Here is a 26,404-nt window from a genome sequence, read left to right on the forward strand (position 1 = left end):
ATGCAAAGAGATGACAGAGAGATGATGATAAAGCCACATCTGTGTCTCCCAGGCAGCATAAGAATTACATGAATGTAAGTCCCTGTGTTTAGGGATATTTCATGCAAAGCTTACATACATCCTTATAAACTAAACTTTATTGTGCTGACTCCTTACATGGAATCATGGAGATGTCCAGTGGTCCTGGGGAGTGGATATCCTGGAATTAAGGATGTGGGCGACCACAGAGAAAACCTGAATGAAGTATTTACTAACTTCAAACAGCTGTGATGAGAACATGAACCTCCCATAGTAAACACACAAACAAGAAATAAACAGACCCATGGCTTACAGGTTACATAAGACCATTCTCGCACATGTGTCTTCTTACCGGTGCATTACAACACCAGCCTGTGGAATGGATGCTGTTTGACCATTATGTAAGTCCCTCTCTTTGAGCATTAATGAGGAATTAAATAAATGACACAGCTCTGGAAACATCATTTCAGTAAAAACTGCTTACATCATGGCAGCATTTGTTATTCATCTGAATTGCCTGTTCTTTTAATGCCTTCGGCTTATAAAGACCAAACAGCGTAATGTCGCGGTGGGCTGGGAACATCTGGGGACTTCTGGGAATCGTAAGGGACAACATTTTCGCCAGACAGACCACTTGGTGAAGCCAAAGCCAGCGCTGTGCTGCTGATGGGACGGGCGATAGTGCCAGACTGCTGTGAGAGTCGTGTTTATTTTACTTGGGGAGGAAAGGTACCCAGTGCCAGGGTCAAAAGCGTCCAAGCAGAGATAGCATGAAGAGGCGGAAGGCAGCGTGTCCCCATGGAGGAATACCGGGGAGGAAGTCACTCATTCATGAAAACCTGTCAAAAACAGATTTTTTTGAGGTGATAACAAGAGAAGTTCATAAGAGGATCTTTATAAGATAAAAAAAGAACACGCATAATTTGAAAAAGTATGTGGGAAAACAACATAAGCTCTTTCTTGTCAAGGGGGAATTCAAACTAAAAGAGATCTCCGTTTTCGGGGGGGGGGGGGGGGGGAATCAAAGAGCATAACTACGCCCTGCAATACGTGTTGTGCACAATTTGAAAGTTGGTCCTAACCATGATGAGTGGGTGCGTGTTTGTATGACAGCTTGGCAAGAGCATTAGAGAGTTGTCAACATACCTATATATAGAGCATAGCATAGCATCTTCATACTCCCTGCCCAATGCTCTCTCAATGGACTAGTACAATGGCCAGCCCAAGCATCGGTTTTCTCGCAGCTCTTAGTCCAAAATAAATGCATTAGTATTGAATGCCATGATTTTCCAACTCACAAAGTGGCATAACAAAAGAGGGAAACAGGCCTTTGCTCCCGCTGAACCTGCAGACTATTTGTGAGCCCAGATGTCAGGACAGGTGCACCTTTATGTAATTAACCGTAGGAAGTGAGATCACTGATGCTCATGCTCCACCTTAAAGTCAGTGCTTTCCTTATCATGACCATACCTATCCTAATGCTATCCATAGCATGTGAAGTACTGTGTGAGACTGATTGAAAAATAATGAGATCAATATTATGTATACTCATTAGATGACACCTTTCAAGCAATAACTTAGTGAAGACATGTTTTTTTGATCGGCCATTGATCCTAAGTCTGAGGAATTTTTATAATAATAGTAATAATGATAACAATAATAATGCATTTTATTTAAAAGCACCTTTCATGACACCCAAGGTCACTTCATATACATATACAAATATAATTAATATAATATTAAAATAACATAAATATTAACTAATGCAATCATAAGTAACCGAAAGAGCCAAAGGAGATGATTTTCTCCCTATTTTTAAACGTTTAAATGTGATTGGGAAGAGAATTCCAGAGCTTAGGTGCAGTGTGAAAGAACGCTCTTTCTCCCATGGTGTTGAGGTTCATATTTGGTGTAGTAGACCTGCTGAGGAGTATAGTGAGCGGCCAGGGATGTAGTTCTCCAAGAGGTCAGTGAGGTTGGTGGGAGCGTGAGGAGGGCCTTGTGAACAGGAAGCCAATGAAGCTGGATGAACACAGGTGTTGTATGGCTTGTAGATTTGGATTGGGTGAGGATCCTTGCCTGAAGCATTTTGGATTAATTGGAGCTGGTAAAGTAGCTTATTTGGAATGCCAGACAGGATGGAATTGCAATAGTCAATGCGGGATGTTCAACAGGTGGAGAAAGGCACTTCAACAAGAAACACTGTTGATGTCTGCTTTGAAAGAGAGCATACTGTCCAGGTTCTTGACCTGAGAGGAGCGAGGTAAGGTGTAGCCATCTATTGAGAGGTTGAAGGTGTTCATCCTTGCCAGGGCAGATGTATTACCATATTGTCATTAATGTTCAGCTTCAAATACCAACCTACCTTTTGTAACAAAGATCTTTGAGAAGATAGGGGAATTTCAGATTCAAAATAAACTTGCAAACAACTGCAATAATCCACTGCAAGTCTGAGAGCAGAGCTGTCACCACAACAGCTTTTGATAGCGGTTCCATCCTGGCTACTGACATGAAATATTATTTTGCTCTGGCAATGCTTAGGGAAAGGACATTATGGGACTATATGACAACAGATCAGACAAGGTAAACGCTTCAGTTGAATGCTCATTTAAAAAAAAAAAAAAAAAAAAAAAAGTGAATGATATTTAGCTGATGCTTTTATCCAAAGCGACTTTGGTGGGTTTGAGAATCAAACCTGAGCTGACCAATTGTCAGACGGCGTTGCCACATTGCTCTACCACGTCTGTGCTTACTCGGGTCTACTTAACCAAAAGCCCTTCAGTGTCATCATCAATCCTACCTGAAAATGAAAAGATTAGGGACATTTCTATTCGCAGACACTCATAATAAAGAATAACTATTGCTTAATTGTTTCATCATTATGTGTATACTTTCAAGTTTATTACTTACCTCCCTCCTTTTCAACACCATCAAATTCATCTGTTAAAAATGAACATATTTTCCATTTTTATGCACTTATTTTACTAGAAGGGATATGAATTATGTCTAAAGCAAAAATGCTTTTTCTATAAATACGGAGCCATTTGAACTAGCATGTTTATATAAAAAATGGACTGCATGTGAACATGTCATTTCTTACCACCTTCTCTCAGAAGTTTCAATGCAAAATGCAAACAGTTGAAATGGAACAGATCATAAGTTTGCTGAAAGGCCATCGCTTGACGGACCTTATCTTTAAAGTTCTGCGGTATTCCTCCACATTGTCGAAAGATTTTGTAGGGCCTCTCTCTTAAGAAATGTTTTATGTGTCTTTTGCACACATCACCAAACTCAGTTGAGATATATGATGAATATGGCCAAACAGTTGTGCCTTGAGGGACTAGAAAAGTACAGAAACATTAAAGATTCCCACAGAAAATAGGATTCCATGTTGAATATGTATATTTTTTTTGTGTGCATAATATACTGCAAGATCAGTGAAAAGATCAAAGTGATGAGAATATCTGAGTCTTCAAGCAGTCGTGATATGTGAAAAAGTATTATTCTAATGTGTTACCTGTGAATTCAATGATTTCCCCCTCTCCACAGTATACTCCAGCATGGTAGAGTGGAGTGGAAGACATGTTCCTCAAAAAAAGGTCTCCAGCCCTCAGTTTAGTCCTGGGAAGTCCAGTTGTATTTTCCTCCAGTTCGGCAAATGATTTGTTATGGCAACCATGCAGAAGGCATATGTCGTCCCAAGTCCGCTTAAGTAGAGGCAAAATATTGTGATACATTTAGCACCATATCTGCTATATACTCAAAATTACTGCACAATCTACTGCACTAACCTACACAGATAACTTAGAGAAACAGCAGAGATATGAATTTTTATGTGTCACATTCATACCCCGACATCTGTGTGAGCCATGGAAAAAAGGGAGGACGTTGTTGCAGTTCTGCTCTCTGATGTGGTGCGGTGATGTTTACCTATAGGGAAATTGGCTAAAGTAACATGGAACAAGTTCCTTATTTGCAGGGTAGTTGGTCATTTCAAACATGTACCATGCATCCACATTTAGCATGCCAACACCTTCCCCTTGTCTCTTTAGACCAGGGGTGGGCAAACTTTTTCCCAGGAGGGCCACATTGGGTTCTAAGATTTGACAGGGGGGCCGGGCCAGGAACAGATGGATGGAGTGTTTGTGTGAAATAATATAAATTACATGTAAAAGCCATTACGTGAGAGGATTTGGCCAACAAACATGTAATATATCATGAGTAGACAGCAAGGCTCATTGTACAGTTCTTTTTTTTTTTTTTTTCAAATGCATTAATTTCATTTGATTCAGAATAAACACAGTAGAGAAAAAAGTACGCCACCCAAAAATGAAATTAAGGCAGAGTCACCCCCAGAGTTGGAACAGTGAAAAAAACCTGATTCAAATCCGTCCGGGCTTTGTCCTGCTTTGGGAGCAGCGTTTTTAGCTGTAGCTTAGCACAGTTGCTGTAAATGAAGGGGGTCAGTTAGCACGTCCTCCAAAATAAGTGACCGAGACATCTATTTTTTTCTCTAAATATATTTTGGGAGACGTGTGTTCAGAACGAGTACAAATCGAACAAGGCTATTACCTCGGCAAACATTTACTTGGATCTATATTCGGCCTCATCACAGGGCGAAGCACCGCTAATTAGGCACAAAGTTCTAAATTTTAACCGGGTTTTTTTTCACTGTTCTAACTCTGGGGGTGACCGAGATTGGCTTAATTTCATTTTTGGGTGGCGTATCCCTTTAACATTGATAAGAGTTTTTTGTAAAAAAAAAAATATATATTTTTTTTTTCTAATAATTTGGACAAGTTCTGCGGGCCGGATTAAAACGTTCAACGGGCCGTATACGGTGGCCCATAGTTTGCCCATGTCTGCTTTACACTAATCATAATAATAATAATAATAATAATAAGCTTTATTTGTTTAGCACCTGTCATACACAGAATGCAGCTCAAAGTGCTTTAAATTTGGAACATGTAAAACAATGTATGATTTATTTCACATCACAGTCCATAATGTTAATCAAGTCAACAGGACAAAATTAAAGTAATTTTATTTGTACTTGAATCAGAATAATCCAAGATTGTTGCAGCACAGAATGACAGCTTGGTGTTCACTAAAGGTTAGCATTATCAACACCACAGCACAAATTACTTGAAGTTCAATATAGGCTCGCTCATTTGCAGGCTCATGCATGCAAATTAAAATGCATAGAACATGCAAAATGCATGCATCACACGTATCAGGCATTTCTGATAGTAAAATTGAAAAGGGGGAGATGCTCTGGTAGGGATGGGCACATTTTTTTTGACAGACAGGCCGGCCCACTAGTACTGTAGAGGAGGTGAAAAATACATTAGCTTAAATTATATGTGAAATCTATTTCTTAAAAAAATAAAAGAAACAAACTCACTATTATTAAAGGTATTATAAGACACTATTGTAAAAAAAATCATGTTCAAATACTTGTCAAATACACTTTCAAATACCGGCTTCACTAAAAACAATGGTACAGCCAGGGTTTCACCATTTAAGCTTTAATTTGCAAATACTCGTCTTCATATTTAGAGTTTGTGTGCCACCCTCCACCAATTTACCAATCAAGCTTTCGACTGCCAGGTTGCCAGATCAGGCAAGCATAGCTGGCTGCAGCTGTGAGGGCAAGCAAAAAAAATCCAAACTAGTTCATAACATCAATTGTGCACATTAGCCTATTTAAAAGACAAATGTCTTTTTATTTTATTTTTTTTATTATTAATGTTAGTTGTGAATATATACATACTGTATTTGTCAAGTTATTACTCTGAATGTACTACGACAACATTTACAGCCATTTCAATGACAATACAGCCAGCATTCAAAACACAAATGAGTGAAGACATCATAAAAGAGATTTGTGCCAAGAAAGTGCTATCACTGTGTCTCGACTGGTATACTTTAATGAGTACACCTCATTGCACCCTATGTATACAGAATAGTGTAATCTCATATCCAACACTAACTCTGTGCACTTAACGGAAATACTATCACAACATTTAAATAACATTAATGTCTGTAAATTAACCGCATTTATATAGCGCTTTTATCAACTTCTGCGAGCACCCAAAGCGCTTTACATATCATGCCTCACAGTCACCCATTCACATGGCAGAGGCTGCCATGCACGGCAGGGAGCACTGGGATTAGGTGTCTTGCTCACTTCGACAGGGGGAGGAGTCTGGCTCGAACCAGCAACCTTCCTACTTTGCCTAAGCTTTACATGATAATCAGCCACAGCGGCAGTCAGGAAACAGCGTATTAAGGCCTACCTTTGCTGTACATAAATGTACACATTCTGTGTCAAATATGAACAGTTTATGTTTATGTACTTGCTAGTACCTCTGTAAAGTTTGTATATCTCCACTGATTTATCTACACATTAACTAATTAGAAATGTTGTTAACCTGACATTTGGCCTTTAAACTCAGAGTCTTGCTGGTGCAAATTAGCCTATATCGGAGGTATAGAACTATATTATCAGCTCTGGAAATGTCTTGATATCCCTGCCTCAACACCCCCACCCCCCATATTGATTAATGCTACTTCATATAAGTAAATCAATGCGACGTGAGAACAGTTTAATGCAAATATGTATTTTACATCAGAAATGGAAATGTGCTGCTGCCACAGTGGCTGCGTGATGACCAGTTCTATTGATCTTGATCATGCTCAACATCTCAGACTGTAGACTGTGTAACCAAGCTTAAATTGTTTATTTCAGCAGACAAAAGGAAAGAAAACGAAATTCAGTGCATATTTTAGAACTGATAACTGAGAATGCACCTGAACTGTTGGTAACCTAGGATGAAGGAGATCTCCAAGCAGAGGAGGACAAATAGGTTGCCCACAGCAGTGTAGCCTACATTTCATGTATAATAGATACATTTACAAACCGTTGTGTCATTGCAATAATAAAACATGACAAAACTATTTGTATGACCCTTGTGTTTAGCATGATCCATGTGGACTTCAACCTAGGCAACCCAGTCTGGAAGAGTTGGGAAAGGTGGGAAACTGCACTCAAATGTTTTGATTTTGGACTGCAATACCCATTTTAAACACTAGTGGCCGTTCTTACATACAGTACCTTTACATGTTTGATTACATTTTAATGGGAACAGTGATGCTGGGCAGCCTTTTTTACCAGTACATCAGTTTGGTGTCATCTTAGTTGTGGTAATTTGTAAGACAGAGCTCAAGCATTCATCTGTGAGCTGGGCTCTGAGGTATGCTTTGTTGATGGACAAACCATAGAGAAAACATAGAGAAATGAATACCAGTCTGTATAGGCCTACTTTAACTGGCCAGATTAATCAGCACATCAGGCTGCATGTGGCCACACGTTTGCCCACCAGCTGCGCCTCTGGTCCACTTCAAGTTGATAATCATTGACATCATGTCCAAGAGATTCCATGTCAGGTGGACTTTTCTCAAACCGAGAATCATGTATAGGCAGTGAAGTTAGGTGTAGGTCCTCCATCCATAAAGTTCAGATGGATATTCTTCACATTCCTGGTTCATGTGGAAATCCTTTAACATATAGCCTGCACCGAGGCAGTTGAAATAAAAGACAATATCTTTTAAGAATGGTGTATCATTGACAGTGATTAACTATTTGGTACTGTTTGAGTTGTACACAGAACTATGAACTTTGTTACTCACATTATTAGACTGTAGGGTCGATTTTGTTTTAACCTGTAGAATTGGAAGTAATATTTGCCAATTCAGTTCGCCGATGAAGATGTTAAACATAAACATGAACGAAAAAAGCAGAATCTCACCATCATCCTCCAGAAGCCATAAGGCAAAATGCAGGCAGTTGAATGTGAGGACATTGTAGGGTTTCTCAAGGCTCATTGCGTCGCAAATTCGTCGTTTGAAGTCCTCTGGAATGCCTCCGTCTTTCCTGAAGATTTTGTAGGGCCTCCTGTTTACAAAATGCTTGATGTGTCTTTTGCACACGTCACCACAGGACAGTTTACTTGATGAGATGGTTTGCGCAAATTTCTTCTCTTGTGCAACTAAAAGAAAAGAAATCATGCACATTACACGTCTTCAAAATAATGTCACACTGTGTTGACCTTCTGTTCTGTTTTGGGGGTTGTTTTCATCAATGTTACTTTGATGTGAAACAAAGCCACTCATTTTTTTAATACGATTGACATTTAAAGGCATAGTTCATGATCCATCATCCAATACACTTCTTCAAACAGGAAGCAAAGTGGCTCCAGCCAATCATTTTGGTGCTTCAGGATGATGGAAGTGAAGGCTGTAATTTAATTGGCATTAACTGTGGCACACATGCCTAAATGTGTACACTATACAATGAAAATGAGTTGCATTGAAGACATCTCTTAACCAGGTCATCACGGGTTCAATTTGCAAGGCGCACACATTAGATGAAATCTATACCTTACTTATAGGCCTACTGTAATTCACATCAGATAAAAGTGTCTGCTAAATAAGTAAGCGCATACGTAAATATACGTCCTGTGCTCTAGGGAAGCCAATATCCTCTGAAGAGCTTTTAACTTCAGAGTGGCCCTTTTTCGGCCTTCCCTTTTGCAGGACCTGCCATTCTTCATTTAAAAAGACACACTTCACCAGATACTTTTCTCCGTTCACTAAAGTGTGTTTGAATCCCTGTGCACCGCACGTGCAGAATGAACACTAACTCAAGACTTATTATCAGGAGGCCCTCGTATGATATGTAGACGCATACTTTTCGTGTCTACTACCTGTGAAGTCAATGACTTCGTTGTTCCCACAGTAAATTCCGGCGTGGTACAGTTTTCCATTCATCTCTCTCAGGAACAGGTCTCCCTCTCGCAGCTCATTCCTGGGAGCCCCAGTTCGGCTTTCCTCCACGGCGGTGAAGCCTTTGGGGCCCTTACCCATCAAAAGACATATGTCTTCCCATTTCAGCTGAGGAAATGTAGCAGGAGGAAAATATTATTAGCAATAACCTCTGCAGTCGGGGGATGAGTTATACTGTGCATAAACAATTCTACTTATGCCAAACATACAAACACATAAATCACAGATAAACATGTTTGTACAAACAGAACATTGCAAACAGATGCACAGTGCATAAATAATCATGTCATATGGTATAAAATAGGTGTAAAACGTAGTACATCATACTGCGACTGCGTGATGGAAGATGCATTGTACAGCAGAGTTTGTCTCTTTCATACCCACTTAACTTTTTCACCCATGGGTACGCTGTAAATTGCAGGTCAGTTGTAGGATAAAAGCTCCGAAATCTTTGCTTGGCTCTGCTTGGATCTTCTGCACACCATGGGAATGGCCTGAAGGAACAGGACACATAAAGCATCCATACTGAAGCATATGCATACCAATATATAAAAGTGTACACGATTATTCTGTATGCATACAGTACTGCTTACCTATTACATACTGCTTACCTAGAGCACCACAATGTTACTGATACATTTCTATAAAACCCTAATTACAATAATTCTATAGTTAAAGGAGAAATCCGGCTATTTTTCACGTCATTTCTTGAGGTCACCGATTATTATTATCGTGCAAAAGTGTATGGAAATTGTTCTAAGCGACCCACCAAGAGAATAGGAAGTTCCTCTTTATGTGTTCGGGAGCAAAAGTGAAATATGCGCAGGGAATTCCACGTGCAACATAAATATGACATTATATCGCTGTAATTTGACCTGAGAAATAAATCATTGCTTAATTGCAACGTGACCTAGTATAGCTGTGTCAGAAGACGGCGTATGGCTGCAGTGCTGATTATGTCTTGTGTGCTCTGACGCAGTAAACATAATAAACTCTCTGCACACTTCCTGACATACTTCATCCCCTTTCTAATTAGATCCCCCACCCCCAGTCCGGTTCCTTTCCTCCATCTGAAGCTCTGTGTATCCTCAGCTTCCTCTCTAGCCTCAGTCAGATCATGTTCCTGGCTGGTAATTGCAGACATTTTCAAATAGCAGGTCTATTTGTATAGAAACTTTAACAATGTCCATGGGATGTTTGCTGATTTTTTGATTGTGGGTGGCCAATATCTTGTGATTTATTTATCTTGTCAACATTAATGTAATAGCTTTAGTAGATATAATAGTGCATTGCTCAATATGGAGTTCTTTAAAGTTACCCAAAATGTGTTCATGTACTTGCCTACTTTCATATAACTTTCCAATGGCTATTAGCACTCCAATTCATCTATTCAAAAGATAGAAACAGCAGTTTCAGTGTCTAAATTATAAATCTCTGGTGAGTGCTTCAAGATACATCAGTACTCTCGCTCCACTAGATATAAGGCATGTGATGGTGGTCTTATCTGTTTTCATAATGAAGAGAAAGTGAACCAAATGTTCATGGGAGCACCGAGTGCTGTGATTACCCACGATGCAAGGCCTTGTTAAAGCACACATACTGTACACACACGCACACATACACACACACACACACACACACACACGCACACACACACGCACGCACACACACACACATCTCCTCCCTGCCTACCTGCTCCGGTGATATATCTGCAGTGAGAGGGGGGTGATGGATGCACTCGTGAGGGACCCCTCAGGCCTGTAATCAGACTGATGACAAAGCTGTGTAATTCTCACCTGACATCGTTAACAGCTCATTTCTACTGCTGGCATGGGCACGCCACGCCAATAAATATGCATTCCTGCCTCCGTTGACAGCTCCCACTCTGTGTATGAAGTCTACAAAGAAGGGTGTGTGTGTGTGTGTGTGTGTGTGTGTGTGTGTGTGTACTGTATCTCCTTCTTCTTTATATGTGAAAGTGTTTTTATGTCTGACTTCTGTCTCTACCCTTATGCTTTCTTGTGTTGGTCATGGGAAGACTGAAGATAAATAAACACTAGTTATTAATTGGAAAATAATAGCTGAAACACTTCACCATGGGACTTTGCCAGTGGCTCACCTCTTTGGCATATAAGAGTCGTTGTGAAAGACTTTTCTATTCCTGTTCAGACTTTATCCTCCTCTTCCTCCCCCCACTCTTTTTTTTGCGGAGGTATCTATCCCTTAATCACGATGGGCTTCCCAGAAAGCAGGGCAGACATGCCAGCACACCTCAGCAGAGCAAGCCACGGTGCTTATCTCCAGTGAAAATGAGGGTTCCTGTCTGGCAGCTCCTTCACCCGTGCCAAGCACTCATCTCGTGACCCCGGGGGAAGATGAGTTGCAGGGTCAGGACACACAGTTCATGCCAAGACCCACCCTGCAGACAGTGAAAGACAACCGTTTTGTTTGAGTGTCAAATCTGATGGGGGTAAATCTCAATGAATCTTTCAAGTTCATGCCACATCACAAGCAATGACGCAGAAACAAAATATCAAATGCTGTCTAACCGAACGGTTAGATCAGAAGAATGCACCAGTGTTAAAACATTCTAGGTTTTTTTCCTGGCAACCGAGCTTTGGAGCCACTTCCTTTAAACAGTCTGTGGTTTCTCTTCCCATCAAAAGAACTTTTCAAATAATTTATTAGTTTATTGAAAGAATGAAGCTTTGTCTCTTGTTCTCTTCCCAGACAGCATACCCAACAGAAAAAAAGCCAACACCTCTCCACAATCCTAGTCACACACCCACCTTCACCCATTGCATTCACAGACCATAAAACATAGCCCACAACCGCTAACACAACAATGGCAAAGAGAATTAACAATGTGATAGCAAGACAGTGGTCTGTGATTTATTTGTTTTTAGGGAGATTTTCATAGCTAAGAGGCTGTGATGTCTAGCATTTCCCTACCAAGGACTGTACAGGCAAAAAGTAAAACAGAGACTCATTTGAGTTGCCAACTGGAGAAATGAAGTGTAAACAGTCACATACCTCCCATTTCTTCACACAGTGTATGGAGACGCCAAAAAAACAATTTAATTAATCTCTGGCAGGGGGGAGCTGCGGAAAGAGGCTAAACATAGTTATGTGGACAGGAGATGGGGAGAAGGAGACCGAGGGAAATCGAAGAACTGGAGAAAGAGAGAGGGAGGGAGGGAGGGAGGGAGGAGAGAGAAAGAGTTGGAGGGAGAATAAACAAGAGCATGGGCACTGATCAACCTGACTACATTCAGAAAATGCATCTCCATAGAAACCAGCGCCTCCACATATGCGTGCCTTAAAGGAAAGGTTGTGTGGCTCACACTGGTTTCTCTCTCTTAGTCACAGGCACATGACGTTAAGGTATGCGGGAGACAATGACACGCTGTGTGTACATCTGCCCACTCCGATAGCATCAGCAAGTTTTACATCCCTGTCTGCAATGATAGATTGCGCCATGGTGGCAAAGAGGTGTTTTCCCCCTTCGGCACTCTCTTTGTCAGAAGAAGTGATAAAACATACGGAGGAAAAGGGTACTGACTGGTCCCATTGAAGAGCTCCTAAATGTTACACACACAGCCTCCCTAAAGATCCTTTCAGGCTCGCCACGCAGGTAATCTTCATCAGAGCCATTCGTCAGAGTGATCTGAGTGGGGGCCTTTAAGTGGGATTTTATTGAACACCCCTCTTTTTAGGATTACATTAACAGCGAGGTTGGAGCTTGTTTCACCATGATGTTTAATGACTCGTTTTCATGATTGAGGGTTGTGTGTTGGTGTGACTGTACGGGCTCCTAAATCTTGCTCTGCTTTGCCACTTCAGTCGGAGCAGTGCGCTGTCACACTACTCAGTCACTACAGCATGCGCCACATCATGAAACTATTAACCATTAACCTCTGTTCTTTCTCTCGATATGTCAATTCGCATACCACCATCTCGATTCAAAGGCAGTCGATTGTGGGTATTTCCAGTAAGTTGTCAGTAAGGCGCTACAGAAGTGGTAATTTGGTCTTGAATGAGGGCCAGAGAATGTTTAAAGGCCATTCCTGACTTGAATAACAATGAAACGTCCATCAGCTTTACAGTCATGGCCATTTGCTAAACAAATATTCACTGCTACCTTAGCCAATACCTCTCTTGCAACAAAAATAACTTGTAAGGTAAAAATAGGTTGTGAACTAATAGTGCATTCTTTGGCCGTGACCTGCTGATGGATCAGCGTTTACCCAACGTTTGTTTTCCAAATGTTGCTGCTCTCCCTCGGCTGTTTGGAGAGAGGCCAGTAGGAGGCAGGTTTCCCAGAATAGACCCCGTTCCTTTGTGGCGAAAAGGATAATTGCTCATCTGTGCTCGCCCAAGATACCTCCCCACCACCCGTCCACCCCCCACCCCATCCAATGGCAATATAAACCTTTGCTGCATTCTTGGGCCAAGAGTTATGTTGACTTCTCGTGCTCGGGCTGGTGATACAAGCTTGCTTTTACAAGTGGGAGGCTGAGGGGCTGGGTGGTGTGGGGTAAGCTGAATGTGACTGATAGCCTGCCATTGAGGGGGGGGGGGCAGACGGTGGGTGGGGGGTGGGGGGGTCATCTCACCCATGTTTGAACACAGTGGTGTGAGTCAGTGCTTAGTTATGAGGGGAGTATTTTGGCCCAAATGAATGAGAGCTTTTTTATGTGGGTCAGTGGGCTCTGCTCATACTCTCTCTCTCTCTCTCTCTCTCTCTCCCTTACTCCCTCTCTATCTCCCTCTCTCTCTCTCTCTCTCTCTCTCTCTCTCAGCACAGAGCTGCAGGAAATGACCAATTCTCACAGCTCAATGGGAGGGCGTGTGGGTAAGTAAGCCAAACAAGCATGGTGCCTCCAAGGAAAATCCATTTGTGTTCAACAACGCTGAAGGCGGGCCACTTGAAGGACACTAATTGCATGCGAGACCAAGTACGCGCATTCGGTTTTATATTTTCTTTTTTTTTATGCATGTGAAGATGCACAATGAATTGGTTGAATTGGCTTGAATATCCAACTCCGTTAAGAGGAAATGAAGATTTTGACCATAACTAATACTGGCTTAATGTATCATGTCAAATGCACACACATTTCCCTTCCTGTTTGCACAGCTGTTTTAGACTGAAGATGCTCCAAAAAAATAAAAAAAATAGATAGAATACGGCCTATTGTACCATTGTATAGGATGCGTATTTGAAAACAGACAGATGAGATATGTTTTAAACAAAAGTCTTGCAGGCCTGTAGCCTTTTAGCTTTGCTCTAGTAGCACTAAATGAGAACAAGACATGCGTAATTACAAGTTGAACTATATTCAACATTACTAGAGAGTGCCACATTTTTCAAGTGAGACTTTAAGCACCTACTTATCACAGACCATGGTTTAAGTGATTATCTGCCATTAATCTATTATTTATTGAAACATATAAAACATTGTGCGGAATGCAACATTATAATTGCTCAACTTGTTTTATTGAGCATTATCAACATTTAGTGACGTTATTAGGGATAATTTTCTTATTTTGGAAAATTGTTAGTCGTGCATCACACTTAATTTACTCTCATCATCACCACCATTTAACTATGCATGTAAGCTATGTTTAACGACGACTTTGACCAGAAAAAAACAAGCTCACACCTTTCTCTTTAGGGCCCTCTGTTAAACAGCTTGTGGTCCTTGTGGTCATGATATCAGATATTCACAACATGATTATTATGGAAAATGCTATCAGTGGGAATAATCTGTGAAAATGTTTATCATGTGTTTTTTTCAAGAAATTAATCTTGAAATGAGAGTGTAGTGAAGTTGAAAGCTTGTAACCATAACTGTACAAAAGTATATAACAAGACGAAGAAAATATTATATTACCATATTTGTTTTATGAAGACAATATCAGTGATTGTTTTTTTTTTTAAAATATGATAATATTTAAGACCACTATCTTCACTACTGGTGACTTTGGTCACTCCTATGCTGAATCATAACACACCCTTATCACAACATTTCTGTTGATGTCAAATTGAGCCCCTTCCCAAATGACAGCCAAAGCCTGAACACCCAAACGCAGAGTTTGCGTTTTTATTGAATGTTCCAGAAGATTCTAAATGTCAGCGGTTGCCCTTTCAGCGTATCCACCTGGAGCATCAGCGGCGGTGCCCTTCCTTTGTCATCACTGTCAGGGTGCTGAGTGGATCTGGCCACTCAGAGACGCCAGGAAGAGAGGATTAGCCCCGGAAGGAATTAAAAGTGTGAGCGAGTGGGGCTCAGACAGTCCGGTCACTCCTTCGTCCACTCTCCCACGTCCCGCCGCTGAACCGGCCAGCTGGCCGACTGGCCGACCGACTCCCTGTCTTGTCTGTCTGTCCGGGCAGTTATCTCTCTGTCTCTCTTCCTCCGCGGCTGCCTAACTTGACCCTGCTGAGAGGTGGGGGGGGCAGACAGGATGGAATGCCTTTTGTAGTGCCGGCCACTCGAAATGCTGTGAAGAACATGGTGGGGGGGTATCCAGGGTCAGCTCTCACACCTCCAGAGGTCTCAGGGCAGCAAGGGGGGGGAAATCTCTCTCCTCTCGGACTCTCGGATGTTATCATACCCCCCCACCATCCCACCCCGCAACTCAACAGGGCAGCAAGACCACCGCTGCCCCAGTGACGGACAGGAGTTCCTCCCATGCTGCACTGGGGCGGTTGTAACATGTGGCCGAGCTGAGTGAACTCAGTGGTGAGGAATGCAAGGCTGTGTACTAATCTGCCCCGTTTCACATACGTGGCAAGGGTATCATTACTGTATGATGGATGTCTGTTTGGAGAGCGGGGAGGCACTCATCTCCCGACTTTGATGCTCGCCTCGACTGTAAATGCTTTGACATTAACTATTCAAAAGCTACCGAGAGAGCGGGGGCTCTCAGCAAAGGGCACAGGTGTTCTCTCACCGCCGTCGAGAGAATCAAAGAGGGACAACCCCCCCCCCGCCCCCCACGCACCACATATTTTCAACCTGCCGCAGAGGAGAGCAGGTCACCGTGGCCTAGTGCCAGGAGCTAAATGGATGCATACCATCTTCAGTCAGTCCGCGCTGAATACTGATCTCTCCGCACCCCCTATTTATCCCCAAACATCTGCTTTCCCACTTTGCGTGGTGAAATTTTGTTTTGCCAAAGTTTTGTGTGTGTGTGTGTCTGTCTGTGTGTGTGTGTGTGTGTGTGTGTGTGTGTGTGTGTGTGTGTGTGTGTGTGTGTGTGTGTGTGTGCGTGCGTGTGTGTGTGTGTGTGTGTGTGTGTGTGTGTGTGTGTGTGTGTGTGCGTGTATGTGATTACACCACACAGAACCACGAAAAAGAGCCACATCCAGAGCCACGTCTTGAGTCGAGGGATCACACTACTCTTCTTCCTCAGCGGTCACACTCTTTCTGTTCTTGATCGCTGGACGTCACGCTTAATCTTTAGCTTCCGCCTTAACCCCACTCTCACCCCTTTCTTCTCCACATCCCCCGTCCAGCCTCCCCCCTCCCTCAGCATCCGTCCTGTCTCGCTGCCATTCCCTGCCTGTGGCATTAACTGAGTTTAAGCCCTCTAATATCCTTCAGATGCTCGCAACGACAACCATACATCCAGCCGACCCCCACCAATGCAAAAGCGCTGTTCTTGTCCTCTGTTCTCTTCTGTCTGGTGTCCTTACCACTACAACCGCCCCATCCCCATTTCCAGCACATGCCTCCCTCTATATTTCCTATTTTTGCTCTTTTTTCTCCCTCTCTTTCTCTCTCTTTCTCTCTCTCTCTCTCTCTCTCTCTCTCTCTCTCTCTCTCTCTCTCTCTCTCTCTCTCTCAACACCACCCACTGACTTATCTTTTGACTTTGGCTCTCTTCTGACACCCCTAACCCCACCCCACCCCATTTTCTCCCATTGAACTTTTTCTTTTTTTCTTTTTTGTTAACCCCCCATCTAACACACACACACACACACACACACACACACACACACACAGCCTCATATAGGTTTGGAATATTGCGTGCGAGGGATAGAAGTATAGTCTTTCATCAAGCCCGCACAAGTGAAAGGAGGGGGTTTGGAGCAGGAGTGGGGTGGAGGAGGGATCGGAATGGGGTGGCTGCTGGGATGGAGAGGGAGAGAGGGAAGGAGGGAGGGAGGGAGGCAAGGAGAGATCTCCTTTCAAAGGAATCTATCTTTTCATTTGTTTTCTCCTTTCACTGCTGTTTAAAAGGCTGAGGCTGAAAAAAGAGGAGTGGAAATGGTCCAGGTGACCATCACTCATAAGTGGCCGTCTCTTTCAGGCGACTCGCTGACTTGTCATCAGAGAACAGAGAGAGAGCGAGACAGACAGAAAGACAAAACTGTTTTGCCCCCACCATGGAGGCTTGTGAAGATATTATCTGTGCCAGACACAAGCTCTTCCATTATGGTTGTCAGTCCTGAGACAAGTTCACCCGGAGACCCTCTGAAGTCCACCAGTGCTTACTTTGGTTTGAAACTCGACCCCGCTGTAAAAACACCTCGGCGGCCATCGCGCCAGGCAGCCCAGTGTCCACATCTGTGAGCGTGAAGTCAAACAAGACACCAACTCAAACTTATTTCCCTCAGATGAGATCTAAATCCACCATTTTCTGGAAATGCCCTTCACCCAACCTCCCCCCCAAAAAAACAGAGTCCAAAAAGTCCTGATTGGGTGGTGTGATACGCTCGTGTTGTGGGGGGTGATGTCATGTTTGCCTTTGCTGTGCTGTGGTAGAGCAGCGGTGAAGTTCATGGGAAAGAAGCTAGGCCTGTGTGGAGGGGGATGGGTGAGGGGGATCAAGTGTGGCTGAGGGTTGTCGCCCTGGACGTGATTACCTCAGTGGTTAACACTTCATTACCTGACACTTGACATGGCTTTGCATGAGCGACAGCCCCAGCCGGAGCACACAGTAGACACCCGGCTCCACGTTAGGGCCTCTCGGGCTTTTAACGGTGACATTCACGGACCACCCTAAGTCAGACAAACAGTGGGGTTTGGAGGAGAAGGGAGAAGTGGGGGGTTGATGTTAATGTTTTAGCTAACCTGTGGCTACCACACACACTCAATCATCCCTCCACTCCCCAGGGAAAGACACCCACCCCTTCTCCCCCCCTTTAAAGGCTTATCTGTCCTGTCAGCCGGCGCTACCTCCCACCTCCCATCCATCTGCGGGCATCTGTCTACGTCCATCAGCCAAAGGGTGGAGCCGCTCCGCCCAGTGCCATCGCTCACAGGTGATGGAGAGTGGCGAAGCAGCAGGCTGAGAGGTTCTGGGTTATTATGGGGGGACAGGAAATGATGGGGGGTAGGAAATGATATGCTGGGACTGGCACTGATCGATGATTTGGAGGAGCTGTTTGGAGTCTGTTCCGGCCATCAATCTCCTGTCACCACAGACACAGAACGCAGAGGTGAGAGAGTGGGAGCAGTGTGTGCACCTAAAAACATTGAGCATGCGCAAGGTTCAAGAACACTTTGCTTGACTGATATTCAACAGACGTTTTTATCCAAAGGGACACGGACTCCCAACAACAGGAATTGAACTCGGGTCGACCGATTGTCAGTCGGTAACGTTACCGGTAACGCTGAAAAGATGTTTATGAATGCATGGAGTACATTGAAAGAACTCAGGAGAGTCATTCGCATGCAGTTCTGCAGCTAGCGCTTGAACTTGCCGGCAACGCAGCCTCGTGTGCGACGTCACAGCAGTGCAAACATCTCTTGCAGAGCTTTTCCACTCTCGCTTTTTCCCCATGCGCCGAGAGATGGAGAGGATCTCTCATCGGCCCCTCTGCAAAATGGCCCTGTCGTAAATGCCACCCCGCCCCTTTTATACGGGTGACATTTAACTTTATTTCAGAAAAGGAAAGTCAGAGAGGAAAAATAAGTGGAAAAGAAAAGCATCGGAAAGAGAAGAGAGAAAGAGAGAGAGAGAGAAAAGAATAAACTATATATTTAATCACAGAAACACTGACCCAGAAAAAAAACAGAAGAGACAGACACAAGTGGAAACCAAAAGGAATGTGCCTCAGCTGGGAGATGCATTGAGCCCATTCTGCTGCATTTGTACTTAAAGGGAGGGAGGGAGGGAGGGAGAGAGGGAGGGAGGGAGGGAGGAGATGGGGACTGGATGAGAGTGAAAAAGAAGGAGGGGTGGAGAGAGTCTAAAATAAAAAGTCTGAAAGAAAAAGCGAGGCTCAGCTCCTGGTAGTGGGTTACGGCCAATTACAGCAGACAGAGCAACAAGCACAGCCCCTGTACTCTTACAGACGGGCATTGTGGTCCATTTCCCTGGTCAGTGTTGCCAGTCTCTCACAATCAGACTGGCTGGTATTGTGTGTTCGGGCTTCGTCGGCAGGGCTCTTGTGCCCCTCTGGTTGGAATGGGTTGGGCACCTGGGTTTTGCATCGACATCCTCTTGAACGCCAGTGTACAAATCTCCAAACATTGTTTTATTCTCTTATTCTATGCAAATGCAAGACTGTATGCTTTGCTCTCAGCGTGGCACTAAATATTTATAAACACACAGCAAACTGTTTATCAGACTGTTTAGAAATATGAATAACGAGATCATGGATGAGGTCACTGTTTTTAAAATTGTACATTGTGTAAGGGCACCTCTTTGTTAAAAGCCCTGCAATGGTTGGATGAAGGATCTGCTCTGTTGACGTCGTCGGTGCAGCTCATAACAATTGCCAAGTTTCGCTCTCCTGGTGTGTCAACGCACATTCATTCATCACGCGCACGTTGTCAACCAGAGGCAGAGGAAGTGCCAGGACATTTTTAAACCAGACAAATAAAAGTTTGACAACTCCTGTGCATGCTCGTGAAAGTAAATATTGAAAAGGCCATCAAGGCACCATTCCTCCTTTTCTACCTTTTCAGGGTGAATTTATTTGTTTAGCTGCTGAAGAGACGCAGGTCACAGGTAAATCTCATTCAGGGTCCGACTCTCCTGCCAAGAGGTTTCGGTCACGGTAAACGAGACCATGACAAATGAAAAACACCTAAAGAAATGCACACCGCTTGTCAGAGGTTGTTCCGGAGACGAAAGAGGGGTTTATGCGTTCGCCGAGATCCGCCCGCTGGCATTTGGAGAGGAGTCGAGCAGTGAATAACGGCACACATGCTCACACGACCAGACAAGCAGTCCAAAGTATACAGCATGGTGTTAAAGAAATTATGTTATTATCATTGTTAAGTAGATTTAGGTGTGTCACAGTTTTCTTGTCAAGTATGCATGTATACGTGGACTGCTGATGCAAGGAAAATTCTTGTATGCATTGTTCTTCTTTACGTCAAAGGAAACAGATGTACCTGCAAAAGCAGGATATGGGGGCCTGCAAAAGCAGGATATGGGGGTTGGGACAAACAAGGACAAGGACACTTTTCTGTCAATAAAAGGATGCCCTGAGTTTCAGAGGATAGAGACTGTTTAGTAGAGAGGGGGAATCCTCTTGGCTGGACACTCTCTCCTCTGGGCCAGAGTTAAAACATACTACTTTTGTGGTTCTTGTTTCTTAAAATCTTAAATACTTGGAAGATTTTCCTAACATTCTTGGTCCTTCGATGCCGGATGCCAATACATTCAAGATCCTGGGACTGATCGTCGAAAGCTGAAGACTGCGCAGCCTGCGGTTTAGGACCGTGGAAGAAAAGCCCCGTGCGGTGAATTCCGTGCTGGCCAGCCGACGGCGACCAGCCCCCGGACTGGATTGACGGCATTCAACGAACCACAGAGCAGAACCATATAGAGTGAGTAAAAAAATCCTAGGTTTTATAAAAAAAGGGAAAGATCGCATTAAGTTGCTGTTCTCTTATACAGCTGTTAAAAATAAACTTTTGGAGGGCCTGAAGTTCCGCCATATAGTTTATCTAAAAGGTAGGCCTGTCGTTCTACCTTAGCTAGTGGGCCTGAAGTTCCATCTAAGTTAAAAAAAAAAAAAAAAAAAAAAAAAAAAAAGAGAGAGGTTCGAGTCCTGCCTAAGTCGATAGGAGAGGGAAAGAAGAAGTGTGACTGAGAAGTGTGTGTGTGAAGGGATTGTCTGTGAGTTAAAACGAACAATAGAGCCTGTGAGAGATAAAACACCCAGGGGAAGCCGGACTACGGTCTAGAAGCTCGCTTCCCAGGCTTGTTGTTTGCCCTAAGAGGACGACACAGATCAACCCCTTATTTGTAGACATGGGAAACACTCAAAACAAAGAAAAAGTTTTGAAAGGCGATGCCAAATTTATGGCTCGAGTCCATCCAGGACATGAAATTTGGCTACCACGTTGGAAAGATAAATTCGAATTTGAAGGCAAATTAACAGTTCCTAACTGTTCTAAATTGCTGCGCGACGTACTAACACACCACTCTAATAAGAAGGGTGGATTAAAAACGCATCATCAAAAAGAAATTGATGCGGCCAAATTGTGGTTGGAGGAAGCAAAAAAGCGTGAAAATAAAATAAAAGAGCGAAAAAATTGCACTGTAGCATATGTCAAAGAAGAAGACAATATGCCAGGCGTCGCACCTCCTCCTTATAATCCACAACCACAACAGGCTGCAGCAGCACAAGCGGCACCCTTGCCCTCCCCCGCACAGGATGAGGCAGCTGCAGCCTCTCATCCCCCAGCGCAAGGAAGTCCGAGCGCGAAAGAAATGTTGTATCCACCTCTCCACATGGAGTCTAAAACACCTCCCTTAGCCTCAATGCTGCCACTGCCAAGATATGGCAGACGATTAAAAGACGCTATGAATTTAGAATGGTCAACAGAATTAGATGGAGGCGTAGGTCTAGGTAGAACCGTCCACCGCAAACTAGATAAAAATCAAAAGCCATCATCGGGTCATGCAGATGCAAATCTATATGATGATGATGTGGATTATGATAAAACTCCGGATTGGCCCCCGCAGCCACAGCGGGTGGAGGCATTTCCAATGATAGAACTGCCTAATCCAACATTTAGGCCAGATCAAGCCGCTAATGATGCCAATCCACGCTTAATGTATGTCTATAGGACATGGACACAGGAAGATGTTAAAAAAGCGGTGGAGGGAATTCCATCACATAAAGCCCAAATTGATGAATTTTGCGAAGAAATGAAAAGCATAATAGCGGTGTACCATCTAAATGGTTTCGAGGTCGAAAGGATGTTTCGTTGCAAAATGGGTTCCGATTGGAGCCGTGTTAAAGATAGCTTTGTAGCCCATTTGAATGGTATAGCGCACGCCCCTGGCTCTGTTGATCTTACTCAACAAATCCAAAGCTTAGAGAATAAATGTAAGGAAGTTTTTAGAAAACATTGTGATTACACTAAGATACACGCCACAACACAAAAAGACGATGAGGATGTTTGGGAGTTTAGAGACAGATTTGAAAAAGTCTTTAAAGCTTATAGTGGTCTGAAGTCAGAAAGTGATGAAGATAAGGCAATTTATGAACAACAATTGAAGCAAGCATTACTTCAGAGTTTCAGACCAGAAATAAAGGGATGGATAGAGAAACATTTTGTTTCTTTCAGGACAGCAAGGCTACCAGAGTTTATGGAACAGGCTAAACATGCAGAGAAAACATCAAAGAATAAAAAGAAAGAGAAAGAAAAGAAAGATTCCGATAAAGTAGTGGAAGCATTCACTATGGTGTTCCAAGGAGCTGGTGGACAACCTTTTAGAGGTCGAGGCCGTGGCCGAGGGCGTGGCCGTGGCAGAGGCAGAGGTAATTTCAGGGGAAGAGGAGGACAGAATGAAAGCAGGCCAGTGCAGAGAAACTATGAAAATGAAGAAGATGATAGCAACAAGTGTTACAAGTGTGGTGGTTTCGGGCATTGGTCTCGAACTTGCCCCACCACTGATGAGAGAGAGCAAGGTAACAATAGAGACCGGTATAACGCTTGACTAGGGAATGGAGAAGGAGAGCAGCTAGAAATATGTGAGGAATTTCTAGATTTAGCTGTTGTGTGTTTAAGTGACAAACCAGAGCAAGTGTTATATGTCAATGGCAAACCTGTAGTTTTCTTATGCGACACTGGAGCATGTAGAACTGTAATGAAAGACATAGACGGACTAAAACAAACTGATCAAGGTATTCTCATAAAGTCAGCTAATGGTTATGTGGAAAGACAATTTTTTAGTGAGCCCGTTGCTGTCTCTCTGACAGAAACAGGAAGCACTGTTTTCGCACCTGTAATTATTGCTCCCAACTGTCCATACAACCTGTTAGGACGAGATTTAATGGTGAAATTAAAATTAGCCATCTATCCGACTCTGCAGGGAGGTATGGAGGTTAGACCATGCAATGAAGCCGACATACATTTAATTGAGGGAAAAGGAGCACCCTATTACGTCTGGGCCCTGGAACCTTCACACCAGGACCCAGGGAAAACAATAGAGACAATAGTTCAAAAAGTTGAGGAAAGAGTAAACCCACGAGCTAGGTTCGTAGCGCCTGAAAAACTGAGAATTGATCTGAGACGCAAACACATGCCTGGGCCAGACCCAGAATATGACAAACTAGTGCATAGACTAGGACCGACTAAAGTGACTCTGACTTATTTGTGTTGGCTGGACAGAGAATGTTTTTGTCAAGCGGTCCTGCCACCGCTTGCGCAGAGACTGATGTGTTGGGAACTGAAACCCCACATGCAGCTGTCCACTGACCCAGATGAGAAGCAGTCACGTTTAGACAAACATACAAATTTGGTAGCACAAATACGAGATTGGACAACTGAAACTCAAAATGTTGAAAGAAGTCCTACCACTGGTTGGAGGCGCGTTAGTCTAAACTATGTGGTAACCTGTACGTCTACAGTAATACTTCATGACAAAACAGACGCATGATTAATGGTTTTGACAGAGGCTGAGGATCGAGCGCTAAAAGAAATTCCGTCTAGCTTGTGGTCAAAAGGACCTACGGACGTGGGTCTAATTAAAGGTGTGGAGCCCTTGCGAATTAAATCTAAAACAGGTTCTTATCCATGTCAAAAGCAGTATCCTTTAAAACCAGATGCAGCAGAGGGGATAAAACCTGTAATAACAGAAATGATTAGAACTGGAATTATTGTGCCGTGTCCTGATTCACCGTGTAACACGCCGATATTTCCTGTTAAAAAAGCGGCTCCGTCTACAGGCTGGCGCATGGTGCAAGATCTCCGTGCTGTAAATAGTGCGATAATAGCCCGAGCTCCGAACGTGCCCGATCCCCACACTCTGTTGAACCAACTTAATCCTGAAGCTAAGATATTTTCGGTCATTGATCTGAGCAACGCGTTTTATTCAATTCCTGTCCACAAGGACAGCCAATATTGGTTTGCATTTACTTTTGAAGGAAAACGCTACACGTTTACGAGGCTCTCGCAGGGTTTTTGTTGTAGTCCTACAGTATTTTCAGAAGCAATAAATAATTGCTTAGCAAAGTTTGAACCACCCTGCGGTAGTCAAATTTTAGCCTATGTTGATGATCTCTTAGTTGCAGGAATTAATGAAGAAAAATGTAAAATTGACACACTAGCGTTACTGAAATATTTGCATGAGACCGGACATAAAGTCAGCAAAGACAAGTTGCAGCTGTGGCGCTCTGAGGTGAAGTATCTGGGACATACATTGACAAAGGATGGCAGACTTGTGCATTCTAGTCGTAAGAAAGCAATATTAGAAGCACCAAAACCAATAACAAAAAAGCAAATGATGTCCTTTTTAGGACTTTGTAACTATTGTCGTATGTGGGTCCCAGGTTACGCCGAGAAGACACGCCCGTTGCAAGCTTTAATTTTTGATGAACCCATGGCTGCGCATGATAAAATAAAATGGACTAAAGAAGCTGAAATTGCGTTTTCAAACATAAAACAGTTAATTGCTGGGTCTACTGTCTTAGCGCTGCCTGATTACACTAAAACTTTCATACAAATGGTCGATGTAAAAAATGGTTTCATGACTTCAGTTTTGACACAGCAGTGGGGGGCTAAAAACAGACCTGTGGCATTTTACTCTTCACGATTGGACCCGGTGGCGAGAGCTACCCCTGTGTGCGTGCAAGCTGTGCTCGCCACCGCAATGGCAGTACAAACTTCGGCTGAAGTTGTACTTTTTCACCCACTAACTGTAAAAGTCCCACATGCTGTCTCTTTACTGTTGTTACAAACTAATATGACATTTTTATCACCTGCAAGACATCTTTCTTGTATGACAGTATTGTTATCTCAACCGCACATAACTATTGAGCGCTGCACGGTGTTAAATCCGTCCACCCTGCTTCCTACAGCCGATGATGGGGCGGAACACAGGTGCCTAGAATCGACGCAAACTAATATGAAACCAAGGGTTGATTTAACTGACCAACCACTGAACGAGGGCGAAACAGTTTTCGTCGACGGTTCAGCCATAAAAGACAAATATGGTGTAAACAAAGCAGCCTATGCAGTGACCACTTTAACTACTGAATTAGAAGCTAAAAGTTTGCCTACTTCATACTCTGCACAAGCAGCAGAGTTAACTGCACTGACAAGAGCGTGTCAACTTTTTGCCAAAAAAGAAGTAACGGTTTATACAGACAGTCAGTATGCTTTTGCTGCGTCTCATATTTTTTGTGCACATTGGAAAAGACGTGGCTACAAGACTTCTACTGGAAAACCGGTAAAACATAAAGACTTGCTTTTAAAATTGTACGATGCTATACAATTGCCGAAAAAGCTTGCTATTTGCAAATGCGAAGCGCATACTAACAAAACAGATGATGTTGCGAGAGGCAACGCCTTGGCTGACGAGTGTGCAAAGAAAGCCACGGGCTTGTTCCTCTCGCAGACAGAGAGTGATGATGTTTTACTAACACGACAACAACAAGCATCAGCTAAAGAAAGGGACACATGGGTAAAGCATGGATGCTATTTAAAAGATAACATTTATGTCGGACCAAATGAAAAGCCAGTTTTGCCAAAATCAATGTACAAGTGGGCTGCAATTTTGAGTCATGGGCAGAGCCATGTCTCAACAGGAGGGATGTGTGCACTAGTAGATAAACACTATACTACGTATGGGTTTACAAACTACTCACAAAACTTTTGTCATCAGTGCATCATTTGTATTAAACATAATTCACAGGGACATGCGAGACCCAAAAGAGGACAGTTTCCTACACCCCCACACCCGTTTCACACAATACACATGGACTTTATACAACTGAACAAAGTTCACAATTTAGAATATGTGTTGGTGGTGATAGATGTGTTCTCTAGATGGATTGAACTTTTCCCGTGTCGAACTCCTGATGCTGCAACTGTAGCCAAAGCACTTTGCAGACGAATTATTCCAAGCCATGGTGTGCCTAGACTAATTCGAAGTGATAATGGAACACATTTTGTTAATGAAGTGATTGACAGAATTGGTGAACATTTTGGTATTGATCTTAAAAGACATGCAGCTTATCATCCGCAATCAGCTGGATTAGTAGAGCGACACAATGGAACAGTTAAATCACGTCTACGAAAGACAATGGCTGAAACAGGATGGCAGTGGCCAGACT

General features: G+C 43.2%; 3 long non-coding RNA genes across 4 annotated transcripts in view; 1 reads left to right on the plus strand and 2 right to left on the minus strand.

The window, feature by feature from the left end:
- LOC134093665 (uncharacterized) overlaps positions 1-26,404 on the plus strand; it is a 59,812-nt gene that overhangs the window by 23,267 nt on the left and 10,141 nt on the right. Inside the window, exon 4 of one of the 2 annotated variants that reach the window (XR_009940373.1) lies at positions 13,668-13,823. This is a non-coding gene — a long non-coding RNA (uncharacterized LOC134093665). The remainder of the gene's footprint in view (positions 1-13,667; positions 13,824-26,404) is intronic. The other variant, XR_009940374.1, reaches the window with a different exon arrangement.
- On the minus strand, positions 7,828-8,968 carry LOC134094664 (uncharacterized). Its single transcript, XR_009940468.1, has 2 exons — positions 8,787-8,968; positions 7,828-8,069 (listed from the first exon to the last, which is right to left on the minus strand). It is a non-coding gene; the product is annotated as an uncharacterized LOC134094664 (long non-coding RNA).
- LOC134094663 (uncharacterized) lies at positions 10,557-11,990 on the minus strand. Its single transcript, XR_009940467.1, has 3 exons — positions 11,899-11,990; positions 10,985-11,284; positions 10,557-10,634 (listed from the first exon to the last, which is right to left on the minus strand). It is a non-coding gene; the product is annotated as an uncharacterized LOC134094663 (long non-coding RNA).

The sequence above is a fragment of the Sardina pilchardus genome, chromosome 10, assembly GCF_963854185.1.
Source record: "Sardina pilchardus chromosome 10, fSarPil1.1, whole genome shotgun sequence".
Classification (NCBI taxonomy): Eukaryota; Metazoa; Chordata; class Actinopteri; order Clupeiformes; family Clupeidae; genus Sardina; species Sardina pilchardus.